General features: G+C 41.3%; 1 protein-coding gene across 2 annotated transcripts in view; it reads left to right on the top strand.

The window, feature by feature from the left end:
- The window catches only part of bbs9 (Bardet-Biedl syndrome 9), a 171,592-nt gene that overhangs the window by 146,282 nt on the left and 10,833 nt on the right, over positions 1-14,477 (top strand). The gene's annotated exons all lie outside the window — the stretch shown is intronic.

Here is a 14,477-nt window from a genome sequence, read left to right as displayed (position 1 = left end):
GTTACACACTGGACCTTTTCAAAGTTAAAATATGGTGTTAAATAGGCTGCTGAAAATGTTTGGCCAATCTACATTACCTGGTTTTAGAATCAATTGAATTTATAATTTAATGGCCCTGCTCTACAGTATGGAATCGAAATATCTACAGAATTGGCTAGAAGAGAGTTTATAACTGAAAGGTTGGTTTTCTTGTGTTTGTAGCAGCTGTATGTGTGTATATGGAGTCTGAGAAGAGACAGTAAACATCCAGAAACAGCATCATTTTTGTGCAGGTAAATGATGGTTATCCTCTATTAGATTAGCTACATCTCCAGTCCATTAACGGCATGATATTGACATTGACATAGCCGTTAACTGTACCTGAAGCTTTTACCAGAACCTTGGTGTAGTTGAAGACCATGTTCACTTTAAACCACAGTTATCAGTGCCTTCTTGCAGCAGGAAATCCAACAACATTTGGTCGTGTGAGGGGACTGAGGCCGGGTAAAGTTCAGTAGAAACAGATCTTTATTTTATTTATTTATTGATGATTGTATTCTCCATAGCAGGGATTAAGGCAGTTGATCGACGTGGCCGCAGAGAGCTGAAATCATATTCATTGAAACTGATAATATAAACCACTGTACACACTAACCACAGGGCAGTATGTCGAGCGGGTTAGGAGGGGGATCAGCTTCAAAGCCACCTCAGTCCTCACAACTTATCCATCTCCATCTGTGAGTGTGACGGCAGTATAAATACATAGCTCTCTTTCCACCACATTCATGTGTCTGTGCGTGCGTACATATGTTAATCCATACATGTATGATATTTCATCTAGATTCATGTATTCCTACGGAGCACATACACGGCCCTTTTCAGCTTCTTATTTATGTTAAACACACACACGTGCAGCAGGGTGATGGTGGTTTCAGACTCATTTCTGTTCCTGATGGTTGAGTTGTTCAAGACGTGAGTGAGGCATGATAGACGGATCAATGTATATTTATTTTTTCTGTTCCTCGCTTCAATAGAGCCCTATCAGTTCAGTCGGGATTTAAGAGAGGCCATGTGCATATTGTATAAAAATCAGGCACAGTTCATACGTTCCTGTTTTTTATGTGTTTATAATCGTGTGAAATGTTTAATATGATGTATTGGAGAAGACCACCAAGTCAGGCAGTCTGTTCTATTATCAGCTTGCTCAAAAGTCACCATTTCACACTGAGGCAATGACCCAGAAAAAAAGACATATTTGCTGTTTGCTCCTCCCTTGTACCGGCTCTGAAAGGATGGCCTCACTTATTTTCTCCTCTTTTTTTCCATGCCAGTGCCCTTTTCACTCTGAAATTCAGTAGCCTGACCTGACTGAATTAGTTCTTCTGTCCTTTTTGTGTGTGTGTGTGTGTGGGGGGGGCTGGTCAGCAGATGTTTGTGAAACAGCAGCATTATGTATCAGTCCGATTGATGGTGAATGACAGAGGATTTCCATAAGAAAGAACTCCTCTTTTTTTTGCTGAGCTAATTCAATATTACTGTGAGTCTGTGGCGGAGAGAGTGAGGAGAGTTTAGCAAAAACACGTGCAGCCAGCACCTGTCTTCCACCCCCTCACACACACACACACACACACACACACACAATTACACACAGATTACAGAGTCCCACTGTGCTTTTGTTAATTGGAAGACAGAGAGTTACTGATTGGAGAGGCTGCACATAGATTTGCCTTTGTGTACCAGTACCACACACACACACACTCCACACGCCCATAGAGTTTGCACGATACCTCGGCAGATTTTAAACCAGTAGAGAGGCTGTTTGTAAAACCCTTGAGTGTATGTGTGACACTTATCTGTTGTTTTCAGTTAGCATTGAGATCAAAGTTTGTGATGCAGTGTTAAAAATATATAGCTGAGGAACTGACGAGGCACCATTTGGGATTACTTACTTTCGACTAAATTAATTTTGTAGGACAATTTGCACTTAGATGTGTGGATATGTTTAATATCCAAATAGTTTAAATGCACAATATGTAGTTTCTGCCACAAGGGGGTCTCTCACATCAAAACAATAACAAAAGACAAAGGTTGATTATGTCATGAAATAGTCCATTACAGTCAGCTTCTCCCAGTTAGGATTCCTTCTGTGTCCATTGTTCAGGAGACTTGTTACTGGGGTGTCTCCTCCTCTGCAAAACAAATGAACCCAGTGATTATAACCGGTAAAAACATTGAATAAAACAGTTTCAACTTAAAAATCAGTATTCCTCCGAAGCTGTTTGGTTAACAAACGACGTCCCAGTGGTCCTGCCAGCCAAGCTACATCTAACGTTAACTCTGTGTTTCTCTGAAGACTTCAGACTTACTGGAGGTTTTTACCAGGAGCCGAATTATCTGCAGAGGTCTCCTCCTCTCCAAAACAAAGGCACCCAGTGATTAAAACTGGTAAACCACCAAATAAAGCAGCTTCACCTTAAAAAAATCAAAAGTCAAAACAAAAACTTGCATGACTTCTGAATGAAACAAATTTCCCACCTCATAAACAGAAACATTTGGTCACACAGCACTTTATTTACTCTGATTCACAGAAATACACACACACACACACACACACACACACACTGAGCCGGTGGCAGGCTGGTGGGTTGATAGAGAGACAACAAACAGTGAGTTGTTTGCTTTAGAAAAGTGTCACAACCTTCATTCATCTTCCCTGCCCACAACACACACGCACTCTTAATTTCTACCACTGTTCAGACACTGCTTGTTTTCTTTGAGTTCTCACACAGACAAACATTCACTCACATGCCCCATAACTCTTTGGTTGCACACACGCACAAAGACAGTATTCTTTCTCACACATTCACACACAACCATAACTCACAATCTCCTCACACGTGTGGACATGACTACGGACTTTTCTGCTGTCGGCACACGCACACACACTCAGCCGCACACGCTTCGCTGCTGACTTGAGAGGGGTGTGTGTGATAAGGTGTATTATGAGACTGTGTTATCTGTTGTGTCAACGCTGCCTTTAACACCTCCTTCCACCTCTTTCTCTCCTCACACCAGTAAAAATATCCCTTCAGGGTTCCTTAAGAAACTCTGAATGAACTCTCTGAGGTTCCTTCATGGCTGTTATGTCAAGAACCTCTAAATGTTTTCCCAAGTGTCTTTATCTGACGGACACACTGATCATTACTAATTTAACTGATTCATTACAGAATGTCATGCTCTTGTGCATAGGAGGAATGCACAAATGCCTGAAATGCACCTGAGTGACTCATACTGTGAGATAATGGAAATCTGTCAGCCGTGCAAGATTTTGTTGCGCACCCACACAGATTCTCTTGTCAGGCTTTCTTCTGCCTCTCATAAGTGTCTAGCCATATGTAATTACATAATTCATATAGCTCTGGACTGTTATCTTCTGGGTTTTCCACTAACCCAGTGCATGACGAAGTAGTTAATTTCCTTTGCATACAGACTACCTTCCAACTTTGAAGAATGTCTGGAGCCATGCCATTGTTCCGAAAAATTCTCCTATTGGACCCAAAGCCCATTCGTTCAGCAACACGTTATTCCGGGTTAACCCTCACCCCAAACCCTAACTTCCATTTCTCTGAAGGTTCTGTTGTTCCAAAAATACGCACTCTGTATAACCGACTTACGTACTTTACTTAACTGATGTAAGTAATGTACTTATTTGCCATAAACCATGATCTTTTCCTAAACATAATTATGTAGTGTTGGTACTTAAACCTGACCTAGCTGCAACCGTTTCACATTTAACCAATGTTCGTTATTGTTACCACGATGACTTTTTCTTTTCCTGCACGTCCAAAACTCCAAGAAGAGGGTGTATTAATGGAAAAACGGGCCTTTGGAGCAGTGGGCTTTTGGTTTCGGGATAACAGGCTGTCGGACAAATGGGCTTTGGCTCCAACAGGACAGTTTAAGGACTTTTGTGATTTCTGAATAATGGGCAGCCTCAGATTGTCTACCTTGCAATATGTGCTCAAGCTTGTGGAATTGACCCTTCCTATTAACAACAGTGTTTATCTTAATTTGCCCATGATCTTCATCGCTTAATATTGGGGCTCTATGTAATATAAGGGCTTCGATTCTCACTCCATACACCTAATATATATGTGAGCAGGCAAAAATGAAAGCGAAAGCTTAAATACAGCTTAAAGTCAGTGATGTTAATTTAAATGTGTCAGAGTGCACAACTATAGCAACAAAACACTGGTGTGTGTTAACAAATCGTTAAACATTAATCTCAAGTTAACGTTCATATTCATTGTGAAAGCAGCCACACTGAGTGCCAGCCAAGATCAAGTTGACAGTTAGTGTTTGTTGAGGGTTTTTTGCTCCCACAGTTCCACACACTTCCTGTTTCCTGTTTAGCTCCTAACCTTATCGCAAACTGTAAATTTAGGTCTGCGTCGGACTGTGTGTATTTTGGTCTGTTCCTCACTTGATTAGATTAGCCTAGGTAAGATAAGTTAGTCAAACAATGGGGCCGTCTGTGTGATCTTTTGTGGACTGTTTCTATACAACCACGAGTGTGTTGTGCAGTACCTTCAGCACAGTTCGTCGGTCTGCGAGTGTATTTATGGAGTGTGTGTGTCTATATATGTGAAGTGTTGTAAAATGATAGGATGCACCACTCTCTGGTGATGATGATGATGAGTATCTTCAGCCATAAAGAGGAGAGGCTGACTGCCAGACACTTCCCTCTACAATTAGACTACACCGACCACAACACACACACAGTCAGAGCCTACACACCCTGGGTACGTGCTGTTATCGTAGGCAGCAAGATGGAAGATCACAGAATATTTACTACAAACATGATAAACTGAAGTGAAGTATGTGTATGAAGTGTGCATTCTTTGTTCTTTCAAGCTCGCAGAGATGGGAATCTGACTTTGTTTTGCAACTTGATTAAATGAAACTGAGTGCCATTGTTTGTCTTCTGCTACAATGAGTCGGGACTGATCTGAACTTAACTTAAAGGATGCTGGTGGTGTTCTTCTATATTTCTTTTCTTGTCAACAAATCCAAAGAAAAGACCCAAACCAACGACGTCTGTCTCTCAGTGCTGTCTCTTACATTCCCTACCCTGTCTGTGGCACTCAACCCCAAACCCACTGGCAAATGGTAAATGGTTTCATTTATCCGAAGTGCCTTACAAATTGCCTGTCATTCAAACACAAACACTCACACACCAATTGCAGGAAGCTACCGTGCAAGGTGCTGGGCTGTCCACTGGGAGCAGTTTGGGGTTCAGAGTATTGCCTAAGGCAAGGCCACAGCTGCCCAATTGGACTGAACATGCAAATCTTTAAGAAACAGCTTCAAAAAGTTTTATTTTTGGAACTAACACGGTCATTCCTAAATTCCTAAAACAGCTGGTCGCTCTAGTTTTTAGCAAATGTGACTCAAGCTAAACAATGTAGTGAATTTGTTCATTGCCGGTTGTCTTCTTCTTTTAAGAAGAAGAATATTGCCAGCTCTATTAAACTTACAGCTGAAAATTAAAATGCACATAAAATGCACATCATTTTCAGCTTCTCATATGAACCCTCAAAAACAATTAGCATGAGTGAGTGAGTTTATGTATTAATATCATGTGAGACAAAGTAGTTTTTCTTTGTAAAAGTGGCCACCATCTAAAATGCAGTAGTAGTGTTGTTTTAGTGTTTTTAAAATGTTTTGTGTGACAGTAAATTCACATGAACTTTATATATATAGACTGCAAATTGCAGTGCGTAACAGCAGCAGAACTGTGAGTGAGTGTGAATTTTCCAGGTGTGGGTTTGTACATGGATTTATGGATGCATACTTTGGTACTCCTGTATTTCTCTGCAGGTGTGTGCATGTGTGGATATGACTGTGTGAGCTGTCTTCATTAAGGTTGGTCGGTTTAGTTTGTACACTGTGTGTGTGTGTGTGTGTGTGTGTGTGTGTGTGTGTGTGTGTGTGTGTGTGTGTGTGTGTGTGTGTGTGTGTGTGTGTGTGTGTGTGTGTGTGTGTGTGTGTGTTTGTTTGGAATGCAGACTGCCACCAGAGCCTAGATTTACTGGCGGAAACACACTGCCAAGAACAGGAGTGGTCAGATTAATCACTTGTCTGTGTGTGTGTGTGTGTGTGTGTGTGTATACGTGTATACACAGTTAAAGACATTGTTCCCATTAAATGCATATAAGCTCCTAAACAGTACTGAATTGTTATCTTGTTTTTGGATATTTTGTAAGTTTTGAGACTGAAAGCTAAAGTTAGTTTTGCTTCACTGTGTAATTCATTCATGAACATTTCACTGTCAAACCAAAACTGTCTATTAGATAATAACCAGACTTTTGGAGCTGGTTAATTTATTCTTTCTGCTTGTTTGGTTAATTTGCTGCTTTGCTTTGTCCTCTAGTTTCAGGTTGAGTGTGTAACTTTCCTGCGCTTGTAATAAAAAGTACTGCATACAAGGTTTGATTTTTGAATTTACATGTTAGGTTAAGCAGTCACAAGCATTCAAGACTGATGTTTGCACAAAGGCAAGTGTACAAGTTAAACTGCGTGTGTGTGTGTGTGTGTGTGTGTGTGTGTGTGTGTGTGTGTGTGTGTGTGTGTGTGTGTGTGTGTGTGTGTGTGTGTGTGTGTGTGTGTTTTGCTGGATCACTTAAACACACACAAACACACACTCTGATTCCACCCACAGTCACACCTGTGGTAACAGGAAATTTGCTGGATTTGCCAAAGATGTGGAGATTGTAAACTCTCTGTTTGACCTCTCTCTCTCTCTCTCTCTCTCTCTCTCTCTCTCTCTCTCTCTGTGTGTGTCTCTCTTTCTCATCTCAGCTTTTTACTCTGACTTCTGTTTCTTGTTTTCTCTGTTTTTCTGTTTAGTTGCTCTTTTATGAAAAGAATTGGTGGGAGAGGCTGTTGGAAAGTAAACTGTTAGGTTTACTGTTTCTTTCTGAAAACAACGCTTACTTTTCTCTTAAAATATTTCATTTAAATGCTGTGCAAAGTTCTTTTTACATTTCTGACGTTTCAGCAAAGTAAAGTGTGAATCAACGTAGGTTTCCATCACCTTTTTCTATGTGTATACAAGAATACAGGACAGTATTACAGAAAATGACATAATAAGTACCAGTTACTCTGATCCTTTGCTGCAGTTTAATGCTTCCAACCTTAGATGTTATTCATTTTCAATGTTCCTTTGTGCAACATGTGTTGGACTCTTGGATGTTGCATGCAGTGCTTTGAACTCTCATGTCCGCCATATGTTGTCTACAGTAGAAGATGCAGCTGCAGGAGGTACCACAAAATCGCACAAAAGTGTAAATCATTTCCATTTATTCTGATATCTACGCCAGAGTGTCAAACCTCAGCCGTGCATATTGTAGACATTTTGTGCGATATTGTGTAAATTGGAAAGTGCATAAAACCAGTTGAAACATACATGATTCCTTACTGTGTGGACTCACTGTCTGACCACAGTGTGTCTTCCTCTCATTTAAACTCATCCCACATCCATGCCCTGTCTTTGTTTGTCTACTCACAATAGAATCTATCTATTCTTAACTCCCCTGTCTCTACCCCACATGATAACACTAATGTCTCAGGAACATATCGGTGATCTTTGACCTTCACCTCTCTAATGCTGGAAACTGGGAGATGATTAATTAAAACCAGTTTTTAACTAACTGATCATGTTTGGTAATCAGCTGTGACACACTTTAGTCCCTGCTTGCGTTCACAGTCTGGCTCGTGCTTACAGCGGTGGCCATGTTGTCGGCTCTTTGGAGCTGTGATTACAGGACTGCAGCAACAATTTACGTACAACTGAGAGTTTACTGGTGTGGGCAAGAGAGCAGGATGGAGCGCGGGGGGGGAGAGAGAGAGAGAGAGAGCACAAGGAGAGGAGGAGAGAAGGAAGGAGGAGGGACCTGAAAATGAAGCGTGAAAGTAAAGAGGGAGTTAAGTTACTGTTTGATTATACAGTAGAGGATGTTTACTACCTGTGTGTGTCTGTGTGTAAATGTGTATGTGGCCTCCGCAGCACCCCATCTCCATGGCAACGGGAACACCATCACAGTAACCTAAATGGTTGAACTCTTTTTGTCCGACCTAAAGTGCAACTTTTTGACCTTTTAATATTGTTGGGGTTGTTTTCCTGTTAAAGATGGAAAGAATGGAAGTAAGAAAGTGATTTGCCATACAGACTTTCATTGACGAGGGTTTTTTTCTTTCCAGTTGTGTGTGTGTGTGTGTTTAGGGTTACATGTCATTAAAATAACTGAGTAATTTTTAAATTATGTTGAGCATCACTTGAAGGCTGTTTGTGGAATTAATTTGGTGTGTTTGTGAAAGAGCTCCATGGGTTTCCAGGCAAAACTTTTCCGCCAGTTAATTCATTGGAATAAAGTGTGTTTGCAGTGAATTTGGTGTGTTTGTCTACGTGCGTGTGTGTCTGTGTGTCTGTTTCTGTGTGTTTGGTTAACCAATGATCTGTAAATCTATGAGACATAAACCTGGCAACTTTAATGCCACACACAAATGCACACAAACACACAGTGTGAGGGATCAGTGGACACTTTAAACATACATAATGTGGTTACTCTGTCAGTCATTTTCAGGGAACCTTTATTGTGTTTTATTACGCTATTTAGAAATGAAAACATAGGATGAAAATATGAAATAAAAAATGCAATAGAACGGTGAAACAGATTTCCAGAACGTGTTATATTTTGAGACAGAGCTCATTTGTGAAGCTGGTCTTCAAATACAAATTTAAGTTTTAAATCTAATTAAATTATAAAAAATGATTTAGATATTGAAGAACACAACACCTGCACTGAAAATACTTCCAAAACACTGGATTAAAAACTAGGTAATGCTTCATGTTACATGTGTTTTGGTATTAATAAAGGTCGCGCAATCTAGAGAGGCTTAAAGTCAAGGTCAGCTGAAAGTGCAAAGGTGTGATTTTGTTTTTATTTGTTTTTCAATAAATAAAGCTAATACAGTTTCCAATAATTAGTGACCCCTTGGGTTGAAATGAAGGGGTCCCAAGAACAATGACCAAGTTAGTTATTTTTCAGAAACTTCTTAGGAAATTTATCAAACAAATGAATCTTAATTAAGATTAATCTGTCATTTAATTGTCCAAAGCCAAAAGACATTCATTTTACTATGATATAAAACAAAAGAAGTAGCATAGCCTCACATTTGAGAAGATAAAGCCAGCAAAGAGAAATTACTTAAAGCGGGAACAAGCAGTTTTCATTTTGTATTGACTCTGGCGGCTCCTTTATCCGCGGTAGTCTTTCTACCGTCTAATTTCGTTGATTTCAAGGGGAGTACAACCGAAACCAACCCGGTGACAGGCAGCTAATCCTCACACTAATGGTCTTGTGTGCTTATGTAGTTCATATAGCGTCATCAGTATTAAATTGAGACTGTCTGATAACCAGTTAAAAACAGCTTGTAGTACAGTTAAACAACGAATTGATTGTCAAAATTGAGCTCACAGTGGGTCGATAGTTTGCCGGTTTCACTGCATAAGGCAGAAATACCGGGGAAATAATTCAATCAAAGGTAAAGGAAAGGTTGTTCTTTCTTTCAAATACATAGTTGATGGTGGTGGAGTATGGGGGATGTATGGACTCCCCCTCCCAAGTATAAGGTCTCTTTTGTTTTTACAGAGGGGGGGTCAGAAATATTCCTTCATGGTTTCCTCTCCTACTGCTCACTTTTTTCTTTTCCGTCGGAGATGTGGTGAGGTGAAATGTATCTTTGGCAGAGGTGGTGAGGAGGAGGAGGACGAGGAGGAGGAGGAGGAGGACGAGGAGGAATGATGGCTGACCACAGTACAGCTAACTCACACACACACACACACACACACACACACGCACACACACAGAGCCAGGGCTGTTACACGTCCTACAAGGAAGCTGAACAGGTGTCAACTTAGAGAGAAAAAGATGGGAAGAAAGTGGGAGGGAGAAACAGATCAATAGAGAAAGTAACCCCGGACGGAAGGAAAGGGAGGGAGGGAGGAAGGAAGGAAGGAAGGAAAAAAACAATGGACTGAAACACCGAAAGGGGGAGATAGGAAAAGGAGGTGAAGAGGAGGGAAGTGAAGGACTGAAATGAACAGGGCAGCATTAAATCTATGGCGGTTCCTTATTAAAATATAAATTTTGCCTATTTATTTATTAGTTTTTTGTTACAATAGAGATAATCATCAATGTTAAATACCAATGTAAGATATTTGTGTGGTTTAACATGAATATTTCAGAATATCAGGTTCTTTTGTGAAATGAAAAATAAAGCTTTTGTACAAAAACACATTTGTCAAAGCCGAGGTAGTTTCAGAGTCTGTACCAAAACTCATATCTTAAGTATTGTATCAAGGTTAATATAGGAAATATAGAAATACTAACATCTGTTTTATTCATCGTTACCTCGTTCGTTCCAATGTCCATGTTGACAGGACTTAAAGACACTCGAACACAACACCAAAATCTCCATTTGCTGATGAAGATCATGCGATATGACAGACAGTTACTAAATGGACATTGTGGTGAGGTTATTTTGTCAGCTGCTGTTTCCAAGGTCAAGAATGAATTTTGGATTCAAGCAGTTGTTGTTGGTCACCTAGCAACAGTGTTCTCACCTTTTAAACAACTCCCATGTTGACAGTACGGCCACACAAGTTTACCCACTTTAACTGTGTGTGTGTGTGTGTGTGTGTGTGTGTGTGTGTGTGTGTGAAAGCCTCCGTAGCGTTTAATTTGTAGGTACTTAGGTGGTTTTGTGTACATGCTGTAATGTACACGTGTATATACACTGTGGTGTCCCCCAGCTCCTCAGGGGTCTTGCTGCTTGGTTTGGAGGTTGGGAAGGTGTGTGTGTGTGTGTGTGTGTGTGTGTGTGTGTGTGTGTGTGTGTGTGTGTGTGTGTGTGTGTGTGTGTGTGTGTGTGTAGGGTTTCCCCCAGCAGGGTGCTCTGTCTGTGGCTTGCCAGCCTGGGTGTTGCCCCTTCCTCCCTCCGCTCCGCGTGAGCGACAAGGAAAACACCCAGCGCCCTGAAATATGAAAAGGTCCTAAAATATCGGCAAATATTTTTATAATTGGCTTCACGGACAGCCGAGGTCACAGCCCTGCTGGTTCTGCTCTTTTCATTTACATTTCACATGTTGGGAGTTTCACTGATGCTGTCATCCAGGAGAGAGCTAGAGGGAGGGCGGCAGCAGGATGAGCTGTAAATTCAACATCAATGAGGTTAGAAAATAAAAGGGTTCAACATTAAATACTGCTGTTGGTCTGATGGTTTGGGATGGACTGGTTCTTTTAGTCAATAGATCCAGGGCTAGATCATAGACTGGCAGACTCTGTTAGGCCGTGTTTAGACCAGATCAGGTGTCGTGGGCACTGGGTTGCACTAGCTATATGTAAGTTCTCTTCTAAGTTAGTGAGTTAAGTCGACACTAGAGGCTTAACTACCAGTTTGTTTGTAACTAAATCCGCTGATAAAATTGCACCACGATTATTTGGGACGTAACCTCACTAGTTTGGACGTAAAGTCATAACATAGGCATCAAAGATAGAGTTCCATCATCATGGTTACCATGCGCATTATCTTTCTGGCTGGCATTGTGGCACATTGTAGAAAGCTAGATTAAGATTTAAATATAAAAAAATTAGGATTAGTAACATGGTTGGTATCTGGTATTATCCATTATATAATCCTGTATACACCTTTATTGTTAACTCGATACAAGGAGTACAAAGGTTAGAAGTAACAACGGAGTGTGGTTACTGCATAAACCAGTCATTTAATAAGCGAGCGAGCGAGGGAGCAGCTTGTTCAGCGTACCCCATCCTGCTCAAGGGCACGTCAGCAGACAGACTGTTAACAGACACATCAGCTATTTAAAAACTCCAACCTGTTGAGCCGCTGGTTACAGAACGGTCGATTTCTCCGACCACATCATATTTTTTCTGGGCAGCGACAGAGCTCATGTTTCACCCTCCCTCTGTTCGCAGTGTGAACACGTGTGTGTACGTGTGTGTTTGTGTGTGAGAGTGATGCTGGCAGACCATTTGTGGCTCAACCAGACTGAAAATCCAGCCGTCTTCACTCTCTCACACACACACACACACACACACAAACACACACACACACACACACACACACACACAAACACACACACACACACACACACACACACACACACACACACACACAGGTTATATTTTTAACAAAAGCATACTGGGCATATTTGGAGGGTGTGTGATGCAGAGGGATTTCTGTAAAACCAGGCAAAATAATCTTTGTCAGGCTGCTTTGTGTGTGTGTGTGTGTGTGTGTGTGTGTGTGTGTGTGTGTGTGTGTGTGTGTGTGTGTGTGTGTGTAACTCACCCAGTGTTGTAAATGTCCTCTCTGATGTGGCTGGCTGTATTTAGGCAGAGTGCAGAGAGCGCTGAGGAAGTTGACGTGTGTGTGTGTGTGTGTGTGTGTGTGTGTGTGAGACGGAGAGAGATTTTATGTCACCACCAGGGCTGGAACACTTCATGTCCTTTTGTATCAGGCCAAAATGTTGGTTCTTCGGACCGGCCAGTGTATATTTTTCTGTACATTATGCATGTGCGCCTGTGTTTGTGTTTGTGTGTGTGTGTGTGTGTGTGTGTGTGTGTGTGTGTGTGTGTGTGTGCGTGTGTGTGTGTGTGTGTGTTGGTTAGTAGCAGGGCGTAGCTGAGCAGAGAGAAAATATCTTGGTCGACCGCGGGAATTAACCCACCCACTATACCACACCCAGAGAGAGAGAGAGAGCGAGCAGTGGTCTCAGTCAACCTCTCTCTCTCTCTCTCTTTATATCTGTGTCTCTTGTTGCTTTTCTCTCTTTTTATTGTTTTATTTCAAATGTGTTAATTACATCTTCGTGTCTGTTTTTCTTACTTAATCTATTCGGTATCTGCATGCATCTCTGATGTAAATCCATGTTTACTCACCTTCTCCTCTTCCTTTCCTCTCCTCTCTAGTTTTGGGTTTAGATGCCTGATTTTGTTCCAGATTAATAAAATATCCAGATTTGCTCATTTCCAAAGCTAACAACCTCACATCAAATTCTTTATCTCTGCAAAATAACAGTTAAATAATCCTAGTAGTGTCAGCACTGACTCGCTGGTGCAAATGACAAATGTTTCTCTGGGTAACAAACTAAACCAACTCATCTGTTCGACCATATCTGAAGGAAAAGGTGTTGTTCTGGTGATGTTCTGAATACCCTGATTTGGAAAGCAGGGGAACAACCTGCCATTGTAGAGGTGTGAGATGTGATAATGTATCAAAAGGAGATATCAATGGAAGGCATTCGTAGTGGTGCAATCGTTTAAACACACCAAAAGCAACAGAATCTGAATCCAGTGTCAAATACGCTTATAAAATCAGAGTTTGTAAAGCTCTCTCCAATTCCAACCCCGTTCTGTTCTCCTCTCTGTGTGTATGAGAAACCTTTCCACGGTTGGTGAGGATATTCCCCATCATCACTGTGAGGCGCAGACTGCAATAATAACCAGTGTGTGTGTGTGACTGTGTGTACGTGCCTGAGTGCCCATTTGCACATAAATATCTGTTTTTCCCGCAAAGACCGTTGGCTCCATGGGTGGTGTAGCACAAGGCTCGATCTTAGCGGAGCTGTCAGCAAACACACACACACACACACACACACACACACACACACACACACACACACACACACACACACACACACACACACAGCGATGGACAGGCCTGTTGTGCTTCAACAGCACATTCCACACCAAGAATAGTATTAAATACTGCCTGTCCAGCCACTGTCAAGCTCTCTCTCGCTCTTACAAACACACACACACACACTCCATCAAATCCTTTTGCATCAGAGGATATTAATTTTGAAAGTGTGTTGAAGATTTATTGTCTTTTGTGCTTTAGTTCTCTTGTTTTTTTCCCACTACATTACCCAGAATGCCATCTAGCAGCCATCAACTAGTTCCCTTTGAGCCATGTCTTTCACATGTGGCTGGAGGAAGTGATTGTGGTCTCTCCAGTGGAGAAGTGTGAAGGCGTGGTCAACCACAAATTAATATGCAAAATATTTGTCGTAGAAGCTCGGTGACATAGTGACTGTACTCACAGGGCTAGCTGGTGAGCTAGCGCTGTTAACTATTGCTAATCAGTCGTCAGATTTTCTTTTAGTTTCTTTATTAGCTTGGTCACTAATTGGACAATAAGTTCACACAGCTTGTTCAAAAGATGTATTTGTACCACTGACTTCTATCTCATAACTGTGAGTGGAGCAGTTAGTTAGCAGGTTGGTTAAAAGTGGACAGTAGCTCTCCCCTTAAAGGTCCGAACTGTACACACACAACACAGCTTGTTATTGGTCAGTAGCGCAAATCCGTGGGTCAGAGTTCAAAAACAAAGTTCAAGTTGAACTACTAAAC

This window comes from Dicentrarchus labrax, unplaced genomic scaffold, assembly GCF_905237075.1.
Source record: "Dicentrarchus labrax unplaced genomic scaffold, dlabrax2021, whole genome shotgun sequence".
Classification (NCBI taxonomy): Eukaryota; Metazoa; Chordata; class Actinopteri; family Moronidae; genus Dicentrarchus; species Dicentrarchus labrax.
The sequence above is the reverse complement of the archived record's forward strand: the minus strand, read 5'-3'. Positions and strand labels throughout refer to the sequence as shown.